The following is a 14,301-nucleotide window of genomic DNA, read 5'->3' as shown; positions in this document are numbered from 1 at the left end:
AATTTTGGTTTTCTTCATTCTTCTTTGCTCTGGATGAGGAGAGACCCATTGTTGCATCTAGATGGCAGCTTGCTAGCTTTTAAGATCCCAGTCACTACTCACCAAGGTAGGAGGTGGAACAATGCTTTGTGTAGTATGTTATGCCAATTGAGCTTGATGTCCCCTGCGACTATGGTCCCAAGCCCCCAGGTTCAACTACTCGGTCTCTCTGGTCACTGGCTGTGACCAAGCAGTGATCACAACCTTGCCCCTTGTCAGCTCTACTATACACCTGGGAATTCTGATCATTCACATAAACTTGTAGGACCATTGTCTGCCAACTGGAATGGCTCATTTTAAGCTTAGTGGAAAGGCAAAACTGACCAACACCCATGTTAAGGTTTTATATACCTTACTATTTACATTATTTACATTACATTATTAACAAGCTATCCAATCCCCTTGCTAGGCCACAAACTCTTCATATTTGCATAGTTCCAACCCAGTCATCTGTTGGGGGTCACAAAGACCAGGGCTAGAAGATCCATATTAAGTAATTCACTACACCATTGCATTTCACTGGTGTGAGATTTTTGGCATTGTCTTCTATTAGCAAGCTCCTTAATAAAGACTTGTCTGATCTACTTGACTTTTATTGTCTCTTTTTTTGTAATCTGCCCTTGGAGCCACTTCTGTCACTGATCCAGTGGGTTGTGAGCATATAGTCATCTCATTCCTGGACTATTATTAACACTGTTCCTCGGAACTCTGGACTTTGGAAAAAAATGGAAATAATTCAATTTTTATCAACAAGAGAATTAATAAATAATTAATATTAGGTCCACAGGTCTCTGGTTGTTGCAAATGGTTTGTGCTTGACCACTAAACAAAAGGCTGGCAGTTTGTACATACTCAGTGGTACCACAGAAGAAAGGTCTGGCAATTTGTTCCCATAAGTATTATAGCAAAGAAAACCCAATGACACAGTTCTGCTCTATAACACATGGGTTTCCATGAGTTGGAATTTACTCAACAGCAATGGATTTGATTTTGTTTGTTTGTTTTGTTTTATTAATTTATAGAATGAACACTATACAGCAGATAAATCAGATAAACTAAAATTACATGTGTTAACATGGAAAAATCTCAAAAACATAACTTTGAATGAGGAAAAATGCAAACTGATACAAAGGTCAAAAAATAAAAAAATGTTATGGAAACATACATATGAATGGGAATAATAAATAGCAAGTTCAGGATAAAGCTTACCTTCAGAGGAGAAATGAAGGGAATAGAATTGAGTAGAGGTTGATACAGGGGTCTGCATTCTAGCTGCAATATTATACTGTACTATATTATATTACTTTTTATATAAAATTTGATGTAAATAAGGCGAATGTTAGTACTTGACAAAGCTAGCTGGTATATGCATGGCTATGACAGAGACGGTTCATTATTTCCTGGTACCCATTATTTTCTTCCTTATGAATAGAAATTTTCATCTGAGTTTGAAAATGGCACATTTTCCTAGCTGGAGACTACATTCCCCAGTCTCCTGTGCAATCATATATGATCAGATGACTAAATTCTTGCCATGGTAATGAGATTAGAAGGAATATGTATGACTTCTCAGCCACTCTTTTAGAGAAAATTATCTGCCTCCACAGTTTTTTCCCTTTCCCATGTGCTGCTGGAAATCGACTCTTAACCCAGAGGACAAGGATGGTTCTCAGGGACAAGAGTTGCAGTCCTTGGACCAATGCCATATTTTTCTATAGGCCTGAGATAAGAAGTTTCTGCATGGTGCAAATGGTGAAGTGCTCAGCTACTAACCAAAAAGTTTTAAGTTCGAGTCCACACTGAGGTGCCTTGGAAGAAAGACCTAGTGATCTACTTCTGAAAAATCAGCTATTGAAAACCCTACAGAGCATAGTTCTACTTTGACACACATTAATGGGGTTCCCATGAGTTGGAATCAACTCAATGGCAGGTGGTTTAGAACTAAGAATGTTTTTCATATTTTTAAAGGGTTGTAAAAAGGAGAAGGAAAGAAGATGAAGAAAAAACTGCAGACTATATATAGTTTGTGAAGCCCTTAATATTTACTGTCTGGCTCTTTGGTGGCGTAGTGCCTAAGGCATTTGGCTGCTAACCAGAAGGTTGGTGGTTCAAACCCACTAGCCACTCCGTGGAAGGAAGACTGGGCAATCTACTTCTATAAGGATTTACCATCTCAGAAACCCAAAAGGGGTTGTTATGAATCGAAATCGACTCAGTGGCAGTGAGTTTTGAGTTTATTTGGCTCTTTAGATTAAATGTTAGCTGGCCCCTGTTCTATGGAATGGTCAAACAAGAGAGAAAGCACCTGAGTCTCTGGAGACCTCTAATCACATATCCACTCGAGGTCCCCTGACCTTTGCTTCTAAACTGGTATATATGACTGGCATATGCATTGCTATCTTATTGGAGGCACTACCTTTTTTGGGTCTCTTTGTTACAGCAGCTTAGTCTATAACCAAAACCAAAACCAAACCCAGTGTTCTAAGTCAATTCCAACTCAGTCTATAGGTTAATGGAATTGAAGTTCAGCTCTTATTTTCTATATTTTCTGATATATTTAGATAGAATTTAAGGATCCTTCAATGATACAGTCTTCTATAGCTCCAGGCTGTGTCACTTTTATTCATTTGTTCAATTAATCCTAACTATGCAATCTACTTCTGTAGAGATACCTCCTTAGAAACCCAAGGAGGGGTCACTATGAGTTGAATTGACTCCATAGTAGTGAGTTTGGTTTATGTGTCATACGCTAGGCTCAGTGTTAGGAATGAGCAAAACTGATGCAGTAGTGAACTTGAAAGAGCATATTTTGCCTCTAAAGTTTTTTAATTTGATCTTGCCCATTATTGGTCTCTATAGTAGCATAGTGCCTAAGGCACTTGACTGCTAACCAGAAGGCTGGAGGTTCAAACCCACCAGCCACTCCTCAGAAAGAAGGTTGGACAATCTACTTCCGTAGTGATACTGCCGTAGTGAAACCCAAGGAGGGATAGCTACGAGTTGGGTCCAACTCGACGGCACACAACAACAACAATATTTCTACACAGGGGAAATTACTCAATAAACAAGGTAAGCATGAGCTAATTTGTGCTTACTTATTAATCTGTAGTGATTTCACAAGAGTTTCATCACAATGTGATATAACCAAAAAGAACCAAAGCCATTACATTTGAGTCAATTCTAATTCATAGTGACCCTATAGGACAGAGTAGAACTGTCCCATAGGGTTTTCAAGGCTGTGATCCTTATGAGGACAAATCACCATGTCTTTCTCCCACCAAGCTCGTGGTGGGTTCCAACCTTCAACCTGTCTGTTAAGAACTGAGCACTTAACCACTGCATCACCAGAACTCCTTATATAAAATGCATGTATATATGCAATGTATATGTATTTGTACATACCCCTAAACAATACCTTGTTTGTTTTTGCCTATTTTTGGACTTTGTGTAGGTAGAAGCATATTATAATATTCTTCTGAGATATGCTTCTTTTGCTCAGATTATGATTTTGAGATTTATTCATATTGATGCATGCAATTGTAATTTATTATCTTTCACTCCTATGTCTTATTTTTGTGTGTGAATAGACCATAATTTACCCATTGTCCTGTTAATGGCCACTTAGATTGTTTCCTATTTGGGGCTATTAATAACATTTTTGTACAAATCCTCTTCCTTCATGGGATAGAATTTTTCTATGGTATATATTTAGGGCAAGAATTGCTGAATCATAGGATATGTATGTGTTCAATTTCCTTTAGTAAGGTCAGGCTAAACTATTATCTGAAGTATCTGTGACAATTTAAATCTCAACCAGTAATGTGTTAGAGACTTCTTCCTTACCTGGTTTGGGACAGAATTTAAACTTTTTATTTACTACCATTTTAATTTTCATACAATTTGTCTCTCACTGCAACTTTAATTTGTATTTTTCTGATTACTATTAATGATAGGCATCTTTCCATAAGGTTAGGGACAGTTGTGTTGCCTGTGCTATGAAATACCCATTTGCATTTTTTTTTACTCTTTTTTTGTTGAACTTCATTTCAAAATTCTACTTTTCACATTTTCTATTAAACTTTCATTTCTGTTTGCATAATTTTTCCATCATGTCTTTTTCTTATTGATTCTATATACAAATTCTTTGTGAAAAATATGTACAGCAAAATCTTTTTTATAATTTTTCTCTTTAACTCTTTATGTCTTTTGATGAACACAAATTTTTAGTTTTAATGTTGTGCTATATCCATCTTTCCTTTTATAGTATGCAGCTTTAATTACTGTTTAAAAAATTCTTCTGCACTGTTAGGTTGTAAATATATTCTATAACTTATTTTAGAATTTCTATAGTTTTGCCTTTAATTTTTATCTTTAATTTACAACTAGTAATTACTTTTTTTACATGGTATGTGTTTGTTGTTGTTGTTGTTAGGTACCGTCGAATTGTCTCCAACTCGTAGCGACCCTATGCACAGCAAAACAAAACACCACCTTGTTCTGAGCCAGCTCCATAATTCTTTCTATACTTGCTATTCTTGCTGTCACCATGTCAATCCATCTCATTGAGGGCCTTCCCCTCTTTCGTCGCCCCTCCACCTTACCAGGCATGACATCCTTCTGCAGGGAATGATCCCTTCTGACAACATGACCAATGTATGTGAGACAAAGTCTGGCCATTCTCGCCTCCAAGGAGCATTCTGGCTGCACTTCCTCCAGGGCAGACCTGTAAGTTCTTTTAGTAGTCCACGGTACTTTCAATGTTCTTTGCCAACACGACAGTGTATTTTAGGAATACAATTTTTTTTTGTTGTTGTTGTTCTTTTGCAGATAACCAATTGTTCCAAACACATTGACTGAAAAACCATTACTCCCCCCACTGATCCCTAATTTCTACTCCATATTGTGTGGTTTGGGCTTATTTTAGGACTCTATTCCACTATTCAATTTATCAAACCCCATGTCAATAACACACAGTTCTTATTACAGCTTTATTTAAAACGCTGGTATCAGATAGGACAAATCTCCAACTCATTCTCATTTTTTTTTATTCAAGTTTATATTTTGTATTCTTCTCTCTGCTATTCTATCTTCAGAATCATATTGTCATCCTGTTCCTTTGTAGATTCCATTGTGTTTATAGATCAATTTGGCTCTAGCTATTTGTTCCCAAATTTCTTTGAACATTTTACTTTTATGTAAATGTATCATAACCATAACTTCTACACGTTTCCATTTTTAAATGGGTTAAATTTCAGTTCATGGAGTCCCTGGGTGGTACGAACAGTTAAGGCCTCCACTAGTAGCTGAAAGGTTGTCAATTTGATACCACATGGGGGTGTATTGGAAGAAAGGCCTGGTGATCTTTTTCTGAAAGATCACAGCAATGAAAACCTTGTGGAGCCCAGTTTTACTCAGAAACACATAGGTTGCCATGAGTCAGCATTAAGTCTATGGCAACTTTTTTTTGGGGGGGAGTGGGGGCAGGGGGGCAGAGATAGGGGTTGTCGTTTTAATTCTGGTTCAAAATTGGACAGAGAAAGTACAGAAAAGAGGTGATTAGAAAAGAATTATTGCTTTGTCACATCTACTGTGAATGTGAGGACCATTCTCAGCAACCAGGCTGTAGACTCTCCAGAAAATGTTGACATCACTCTGGAGAGACCATTGTTATTGTGAAGAGTCCAGAGGAACCTTGTGGAGGGATTTCAATGATGTGGATGTAGAACTCAATCTGCTTGGAAAGGAAAAAAGTGTGCGCTCACAGATGGTGGTAAAATAGAAAGGAACCAGCTACCGTTTGCACTACCTGCAGCCATGTAGAGAACACAATTAAGCATATTACATTGGGCTTCCATTACGAGATGAGGTCTGTGTATGGTAACTTCCCCATCAATGTAGTTATTCAAGAGATTGGATCTCTTGTTAAAATCCAAAACTTTTGGGGTGAAAAATACATTGATAGGGCTTGGAGGAGGCCAGGTATTGCTTGTTCAGCATCTCAAGCCCAGAAAGATGAGTTAATTCTTGAAGAAATGGTATTGAACTTGCATCAAATCTTGCTGCTTTTACTCAGCAAGCCACGACAGATAAAAACAAGGACATCCAAAAATTTATGAGCAATATCTATATCTCTGAAAAAGGAATCATTCAAAAAGCTAAGTAAGATCTAAAAATTTTCTAGCTATGGAAACAAGGCTAGATGATGCCTATGAACTGTTGTTGTTGTGTTGTTATGTGCCGTCAAGTGGGACCCGACTCATAGCAACCCCTCCTTGGGTTGCGGAGGCAGTATCACTACAGAAGTAGATTGCCCCATCTTCCTTCCGAGGAGTGGCTGGTGGGTTTGAACCACCAGCCTTCTGGTTATCAGTCAAGTGCCTTAGGCACTATGCTACCAGAGCTCCTGCCTATGAACTAAGGTGATATTTTTGATGTGATAAAATTAATCTGTTCAAAAAGTAAATGAATCAAGTAATAAAAAGAAAGCCAAACTCAGTACCATCGAGTCAGTTCTGACTCAATGCACCCCTATAATGCAGAATAGAACTGCCCAATAGGGTCAATCTTTATGGAAGCAGACTGCCTCATCTTTCTCACATGGCTGGTGGGTTTAAACTACTGACCTTTTGGTTAGCAGCCCAATATTTTAACCACTGTGCCACCAGAGCTCCTTCTAAAAATGAAAAGAATTAAGAAAAGAAGAATTTTTGTTATTATTATTGCTTAGGTGACAAATTTATACACTGAGAAAAAAATTGCCTTAAATGGAAATAAGAAAAATGTTGTTATAAAGTCAAAAAGGTAAAAAGAGTAGAGTGTGGCTCATCTCCTTGAAGAGCAAAGTGAGGAGGTAGAGGCCATGCTGACTACCAGCTGGCCCATATTGGCTTAGCAGAGCTCAACTGTGTTCTGGAGTACCCCCTGAGGGAGAGAGCAGGTCCTGAAGTAAATACTAAGGGAGAAAAAAAATGAATTCATTATGTAAATAATAGTTGCAAACCAGATGTTCATAGCTTGGGTATACCGTATACCTTACTTGCCTGAGGCAGTTGTACTATGCATTTTAAGCTAGTTTTCATATCCTCAGGGGCCTTGCTATCAAATTCCAAAATTACTCCCTCTCCTCAGACAGCTTTCCTTACATTTGCTGAAAAAAAGAAACTGTTAGGAAGGTCCCACATTCAGAAAATTTTGGTAAAGTGAGTTACATGCAAACAGTAAAAAAGAGGGAATTAAGCAATCCAAATAATTAGTGTCAGGAATGCTGGGTAGTGTAAAAAAAAAAGGAAAAAGAAAAGATTTTGTTTTTCAGTGTTTGCACAGAAGTACATAAAATGGAAAAGGAACTCCATGGAGCTAATTTTTTTTTTTTTTTTTAAAGTAAGTAGGACTTTAGCTGCTCAGATCCCATAAAAATCAAAAGGACGAATGTGACTTAAGCTTGCTTTACTGAAGTAAATTTTCACAATCTGGGTATTTAAATTGAGCTTTGGGGCACTAAAATAATCCCCAGCCATGTAAAATCTGATACTGTATCTGCATCTAAGTAGACTGCTCTGGGATTTATAATCCCAATTGGCAACCTGGGAAAACCATATTACTTATACTTGCTCAAATAGTCTCTAATTAGTTCTTCTGACCCTCTTGTATACTAATAAATGTCCCATTACAGAACATTAAAACTGAATTCTTTCCATTACAAATGATTTCCTTCCTGCTGAATGTGATCTAGGTTTAATGTACAATGTTGGTTAACATTAGACTGGTCTAAGGTACAGTGAATGTTTTTCAGTTTGAACTGATTGTAGCACTAATTAAACTTTCTGGTTCAGTCATTTATCTGAGAGGAGGATGAGTCTTTCCTACAGTGATCTGAATATTACTTATATTTTTAGTTTGTTTTTGGTCTATTACTTTTTGATATCAAGAGCTGAAAATTCTAATGTGAAATTGTATAATGAGCTTTGGAAAATTATGAGTCTAAAGAGACATTTAGATCACCTCATCAGGTCAATTTTCAAATTTTATTTGGTTAGTGGGATGAATAGGCTGATGCAATGGGAACTTCTTTTGGGATTCTGCACACTCCTTGCACCATTCACAGCTGCGTGGCTCCCCGGTGCCTAGTACTGTACTATACATAGTAAGTGTCCAATAAATACATGTTGGATTAATATAGCAAAATACTTCTGTCTGGTAATAAAAATTTCTGAAACATTTATCTAATAAATTGAAAAATTAATATTTATTGCATATCTATGTGTGCCTAGGAACTCTGGTGGTGCTGTGATTGACATTGGGCTGTTAACCAAAAGGTCTGTGTTTTGAACCCACCAGCTGCTCCTTGGAATAAAGATGAGACACTCTACTTCCATAAAGATTTACAGCCTTGGAAATCCTATGGGGGTCACTATAAGTTGGAATCCACTCGATGTAGTGTGTTATGTGTGCCTATGATTGTGTGTGACAAGCCTTAAGGAATGTTTTAAAGATGCAGTAAATGTGGTTCTATGAGACAAAAATCATAGGAAAAATACTGAATATATATTTGAAATTAGCATGTTTACTCCTAACCTACACCAAGAGGAAAACATCATTTCCTTGCTCAGCTAGTTTTAGAGAAGAACATTGGATTAGTCAAGCCTGGCCAAGTTACTTAAGAACAGGGAAGGATCCTACAGAAAAAAAAAAAAAAAAAAAAAAATCTAATGGAGGAGCAGGAGGCTAGAAAAAGTGGGCAAAAAATGGAGTAATTAAATGACTATGAGTTTTGTGTGAAAGGCTGAAATTTGGAGCAAGAAAGTGAGAAAGAAGTTGATCTAAGGAGTGGATCTTTGGGGTTAAAGAGAAATATTTAATGGACCTCCTGCTATAATGTGCACATATTTTTTTTTTTGTTCTAAAGAAACCTTCAGTAAAAATATCTCTCTTTAAAGCTTTTGGAGTCAGATTTGTTGAGATGCTTGGCGAAGATGAGAGACTGTGTTCAATCAGTTTGTGAACATGTTAAGTTACAAGGCAAAGGAAAATTAAAGTAGCAGATAGAATAAAAACTGTTAATCAGCTCACCTTCATATAGGGAGATTATCCTGGCCTATCGTGGTGGGCCCGAAACTAATCACAGATATCCTTAAAAATGGAAGAGAGAATTGGAAGAGAGGACCAGAGAGATGATAGTGTGAAAAGGATTTGGCTCAATGTTGCTGGCTTTGAAGATGAAGGAAGGGGGCCTTGAGCCAAGGAAAGGGGTGACCCCTAGAAAATGGAAAAGGCAAGGAAACAGATTGTCCCTTAGAGCCTCCTGAAAGGAATGAATTCTGCTAACACCTTGATCTTAGCTAGTTCCATATTAGAATTCTGATCTGTAGAACTATAAGATAATAAGTTGTTGTTGTTTTAAATCATTAAATTGTGGATATTTGTTATAGCAACAATAGAAAACTAATACTTTGGGTTTGTTTTTTCTTGCTGCAATCCCTGTGCAAGCATTATATCTCCAAGGTTACAGAAAGCCATATCCATTACAGTATCTCATGCAATATTGCCTTGGACCAAGAGACTCATTGTTTCATAAGGGAGATATAACATTAGGTACATGCACATGGAATTCATATGTGTTCCTCATAATTCATAAGTAGATATTTTGATAAAATATGGAATAACCTGTTGAAGACTCAGCTAAGGGAACAGTTCAGGGGTAATCTTAGTATATGGATTTGTGTATACAACCAGTATATTGATTTGTGTCATTGATTACAAGAATATGACAAAAAGAATATTACTTGGCCATCTCCTCTGCAGCCCAGCCACCTATCACAAGGTGGCCCAAGCAGACAGAACTAGTGTCTGTGACTCTGCATCCCTGTACCTGTGCCATTGACAGGTATTGCTCCCACTGCATGCAAAACATGTGACACTGTACCCTCCTCTGTTGGAGATATTCACATGTGCCAGGCTCCTGCCACCTTTGTGGGCATGTACTCCCTTGGATTGTACCACAGCCACCTGCTGCCACTGCTGCCAAGTGACCATAACCGCAGAGCCCCATTTTTTCCCTTTTCTTTTCCTCCTCTTCTTTCTTTTATTTTTACCAATTTTTCTTCTTATCTATCCCTCTTTTTAAAAATTTTCTCTCCTTTTCTTTTCTGCCCTATCCAAAGGGAAGCAGACATTAATTCCCCACTGGTGGTGTAGTGCCTAAGGCATTTGACTGCCTAACTAGAAGGCTGGCGGTTCAAACCCACCAGCCACTCCTCAGAAGGAAGGTTGAAGAATCTACTTCTGTAGTGACACTGCCTCACAAACCCAAAGAGGGTCACTATGAGTTGGATCTGACTCGATGGCACCCAATCTGTTAAATTTTAAGTCAGTCATACCTACAAACTCACCCAAAAGGCAAGCATCTCCACTTACTCCTGCACTGCTGGATGTATGACAAAGAGTGGACAACACCTGCTAATCTCACCATCAGCAGCTCTTCTTCAAGATCAATAGAAACATGTGTGCACATTACCACAAGTTATTCCACCCACCTGAGATATATAGGGAGAGGCCCAGTGATGCCAAACTAGCAAACAAAGAAGCACACCTGCCATGTGCACTGAGAGATATCAAAAAAAGGAAAACAAATTTTCAGGATGAAACAAACTAACACATAATCAACAAATAAAAACAACTTCAAAATGTCTTGAGACAACAGACAACTTCAATTCAAACAAAGAAACAGGATAAGATGGTGTAAGCAAGTGTCCAAAATAAAGAACTAGGAAACCTCCCTGAGGAAGAACAGGTAATAGAACTCCCTCATAAACAATTAAAAAGATATACATAAAGGGCCTTCCAAGAGCTCAAGGAAACAAGAAACAAACTCAAGGAAAGGACGGACAATACCATAGAAGAATCTGGAAAAACAATACAAGAGCAAACTGACAAAGTTAATAGACAGTTAGAAACCATACAAAAACAGCAATTAGAAAACCAGAAGATTAACACTAAAATTACAGAGATAGATAACAAATCAGAAGGGCAAAAGAGTAGAATCAAAGCAACTTAAAAACAGATTGGCCAAATAGAAGACAAGCCCCTTGACAGTAGTTTATATTAAGAAAAATCAGAAAATAATAAAGAAGAAAACCTAAGAATTATGTGAGCTAATTATCAAGAGAAATAATCTATATATGATTAGAATTCCAGAAAAAGAGAAGACAAAGAAAACCACAGATAAAATGGATGAAGACTTGCTATAAGAAAACTTCTCTAATATCATGAAAGATGAAAAAATATCCATCCAAGAAGCTCAACAAACCCCAAACAGGATACACCACAAAAGGTATATCATAATCAAACTTTCCAAAGACAAAGACAAAGAAAGAATCTTGAGAACAGCTCAGATAAAAAGAAATGTTACCTGCAAAGGGCTACTAATAAGACTAAGCTCTGATTTCTCAGCAGAAACCATGCAAACAAGAAGGAAATAAGATGACAAGTATAAAACCTTGAAAGAAAAAAATTGCCAACCATAAATAATATATCCATCAAAACAGTCCCTCAATATAATGGTGAAATTAGGACATTTCCAGATAAACAAAAATTAAATGACTATATAAAAACCAGACCAACCTTACAAGGAGTGCTAAAAGGAGTCCTTCAGACAAAAAATCAACAATGGAGGATAACAACCTAATATAAAGACACATGGCATCATCAACCAGAAACCAACCCAGAAAAAGAATTTTCAAAATTAAAATAAGCTTACAAGACTGAAAACAGAGAATCAGAGGTGTCAATCTGTAAACTATGAGAACTTCAAAGCAAAAAGAGAGATTAATTAGTATAATTAGAGAACTTCCAGATGGAGAGGAAGTCAGGACAATAATAATATAGAACAGAATCTTTCTAACTTAAAAACAACAACAAACACATTGCCATCGAGTTGTTTATAACTCATAGTGATCCCTCCTTGGGTTTCTGAGGAAGTATCCCTATGGAAATAGATTGCCCAATCTTCCTTCCAAGGAGTGGCTGGTGGGTTTGAACCACCAGCCTTCCGGTTAACAGTCAATCTGTTAACAGTCAACCACCATCTGTAAACTATGAGAACTTCAAAGCAAAAAGAGAGATTAATTAGAATAATTAGAGAACTTCCAGATGGAGAGGAAGTCAGGACAATAATAATATAGAATGCCTTAGGCACTATACCACCAGAGCTCCTACAGTGTAACCACAAAGAAAATTAATAGGCCTCAAAACCAAAAATAGTAGAAACTCTGGTAATACAGAGATTAAGGTATTTGGCTGTTAACTAAAAGGTTGGCAGTTTGAACCCAGTAGCTGCTTCAAGGGAAAAATATGAGATAATCTGATTCTGTAAAAATTTAAAGCCTTAGAAATCCTATGTAGCAGCCTTACTCTGTCTGATAGAGTCACTATGAGTCAGAATTGACTCAATGGCAGTGGTTTTTTAACCTTTTTTTTTTAACAAAAATAAGAAAGGAGAACATCACAAGGATGTAGTAAACATGAAATCAACAACACTGAAGAAAATTAAAAGGAAATCCGACAAAATGAGCTCAGTACAAAAAATATTCAGAACAAAGACACCTTCAGTCCATAATAAAAAACACACAAAAAATGACAACAGTAAATTCACACCTATCGTTAATTACAATGAATGTGAATGAATTAAATGCACCAATTAAGACAAAAAGAGTGACAGAATGGATAAGAAAACAAAACCCATCAGTAGGTTACTTACAACAGACTAACCCTAGACACAAAGATAAAAATACATTTAAAAATCAATGATAAAATATAACTATATCAAGTTAATGGCAATCAAACAACAGCATGAATGGCAATATTAATTTCTGATAACATAGAATTGAAGGCAAAAAACAGCATAACAGATAAGGAAGAATATTATATAATAAAAGGGTTGATATAGCAAGAGGACATAATCATAATAAATATCTACATACCCAATGAAAGATACCCAAAATGCATAAGGCAAATATTAACAGAACCAGAAAAAGAAATAAAGAATACTACAATAATAGCAGTAAACTTTAACACATTAATCATTTTTGATGAAAGACAGAACAATTAGAAAGAAACTCAACAAAAATAAAGAAGATCTCAACAATACAATCAATCAACTTGACCTCATAGATATATACAGAACACTCTACCCAATCAAAACACAATGCACATTTTTTTCCAGTGCATATGAACTGTGGTGATTAAGTTTGTGTGTCAACTCAGCTGGGCCTGGTTGAGTGGCTAAGCAGCTGGTGGTAGTTATTCCCCATGATGAACCTGGCAATCAACTCCATGGTGGGATCTACCACAAGCAGCTGAGTATGTTGTCTGCTTCCCATATATAAGAAGCAGCTTTGGGAATGGTCTCTAGCTTAAAGTATGCTTGAACCCTGCATGTAGCTGTGTCATTGTTCAGCAGTCTGCCATGCTCTGCTGACCTTGGAACTTTTAATGGACTTGAACTATTGGCCTGCCATGTGGTATGGTAACATTGGGACTGTGCCATTTTATCTGTCAACCTTGGGCTTGGTAGCCTCAGCAGCCAGTAGCTGCCTGAGTGAAGAGATGCCTCTAGCTTCAGTGGGCTGGGAGCAAAAGGCAGAGCCGAAGCCCAAGGTTGAGGGGCTTTAACCCAGGCTCTAGAGCATGGCACTTTGAACTTGGACTTAAAGCCTCCAAACTGTAAGAGAGTAAATTCCTGATTGTTAAGGCCATTCCATTTGTAGTATATTCTTGTCAGAGTGGCACTAGATAACCAGAACATGGATCATTCTCCAGATTAGACCATATGTTAGGCCATATAGCAAGCCTCAAAAAATTTAAAAACATCAAAATATACAAAACATTTTCTTGGACCACAATACTATGAAACGAAAATTCAATAACAGGAAGGCTGGGGTTGGAGGGGAATCAAATACATAGAAACTGAATAATACCTTGCTCAAAAACTATTAAGTAAAAAAAGAAATAAAATGTGAAATGAAAAAATCCCTAGAAGCAAATAAGAATGGAAATACAACATACAAATCCTTCGGGACACTGTGAGCAGTACTCAGAGGTCAATTTACAGTAGTAAATGCACAAATCGAAAAAGGAGAAAGAGCCAAAATCAATATCTTAACTGAGCAACTTCAACAATTAGAAAAACAGTAACAAAACAAAACAAAAAAAGTTACAGTTTCCAGAAGGAAGAAAATAATAACGATTAGAGCAGAAAAAAATGAA

The 14,301-nt window shown here is 36.9% G+C and overlaps 1 pseudogene; it reads left to right on the top strand.

Annotated features, from left to right (window-relative positions):
• Positions 1-6,202, top strand: part of LOC122150349 — a 15,807-nt pseudogene extending 9,605 nt beyond the window's left edge.
• Positions 6,203-14,301: the final 8,099 nt, after the last annotated feature.

The sequence above is a fragment of the Orycteropus afer genome, unplaced genomic scaffold (genome assembly GCF_000298275.1).
Source record: "Orycteropus afer afer isolate SDZICR_OR568_19922 unplaced genomic scaffold, OryAfe1.0 scaffold00126, whole genome shotgun sequence".
Classification (NCBI taxonomy): domain Eukaryota; kingdom Metazoa; phylum Chordata; class Mammalia; order Tubulidentata; family Orycteropodidae; genus Orycteropus; species Orycteropus afer.
Note: the sequence above shows the minus strand (reverse complement) of the source record. Positions and strands in the feature narration are given on the sequence as shown.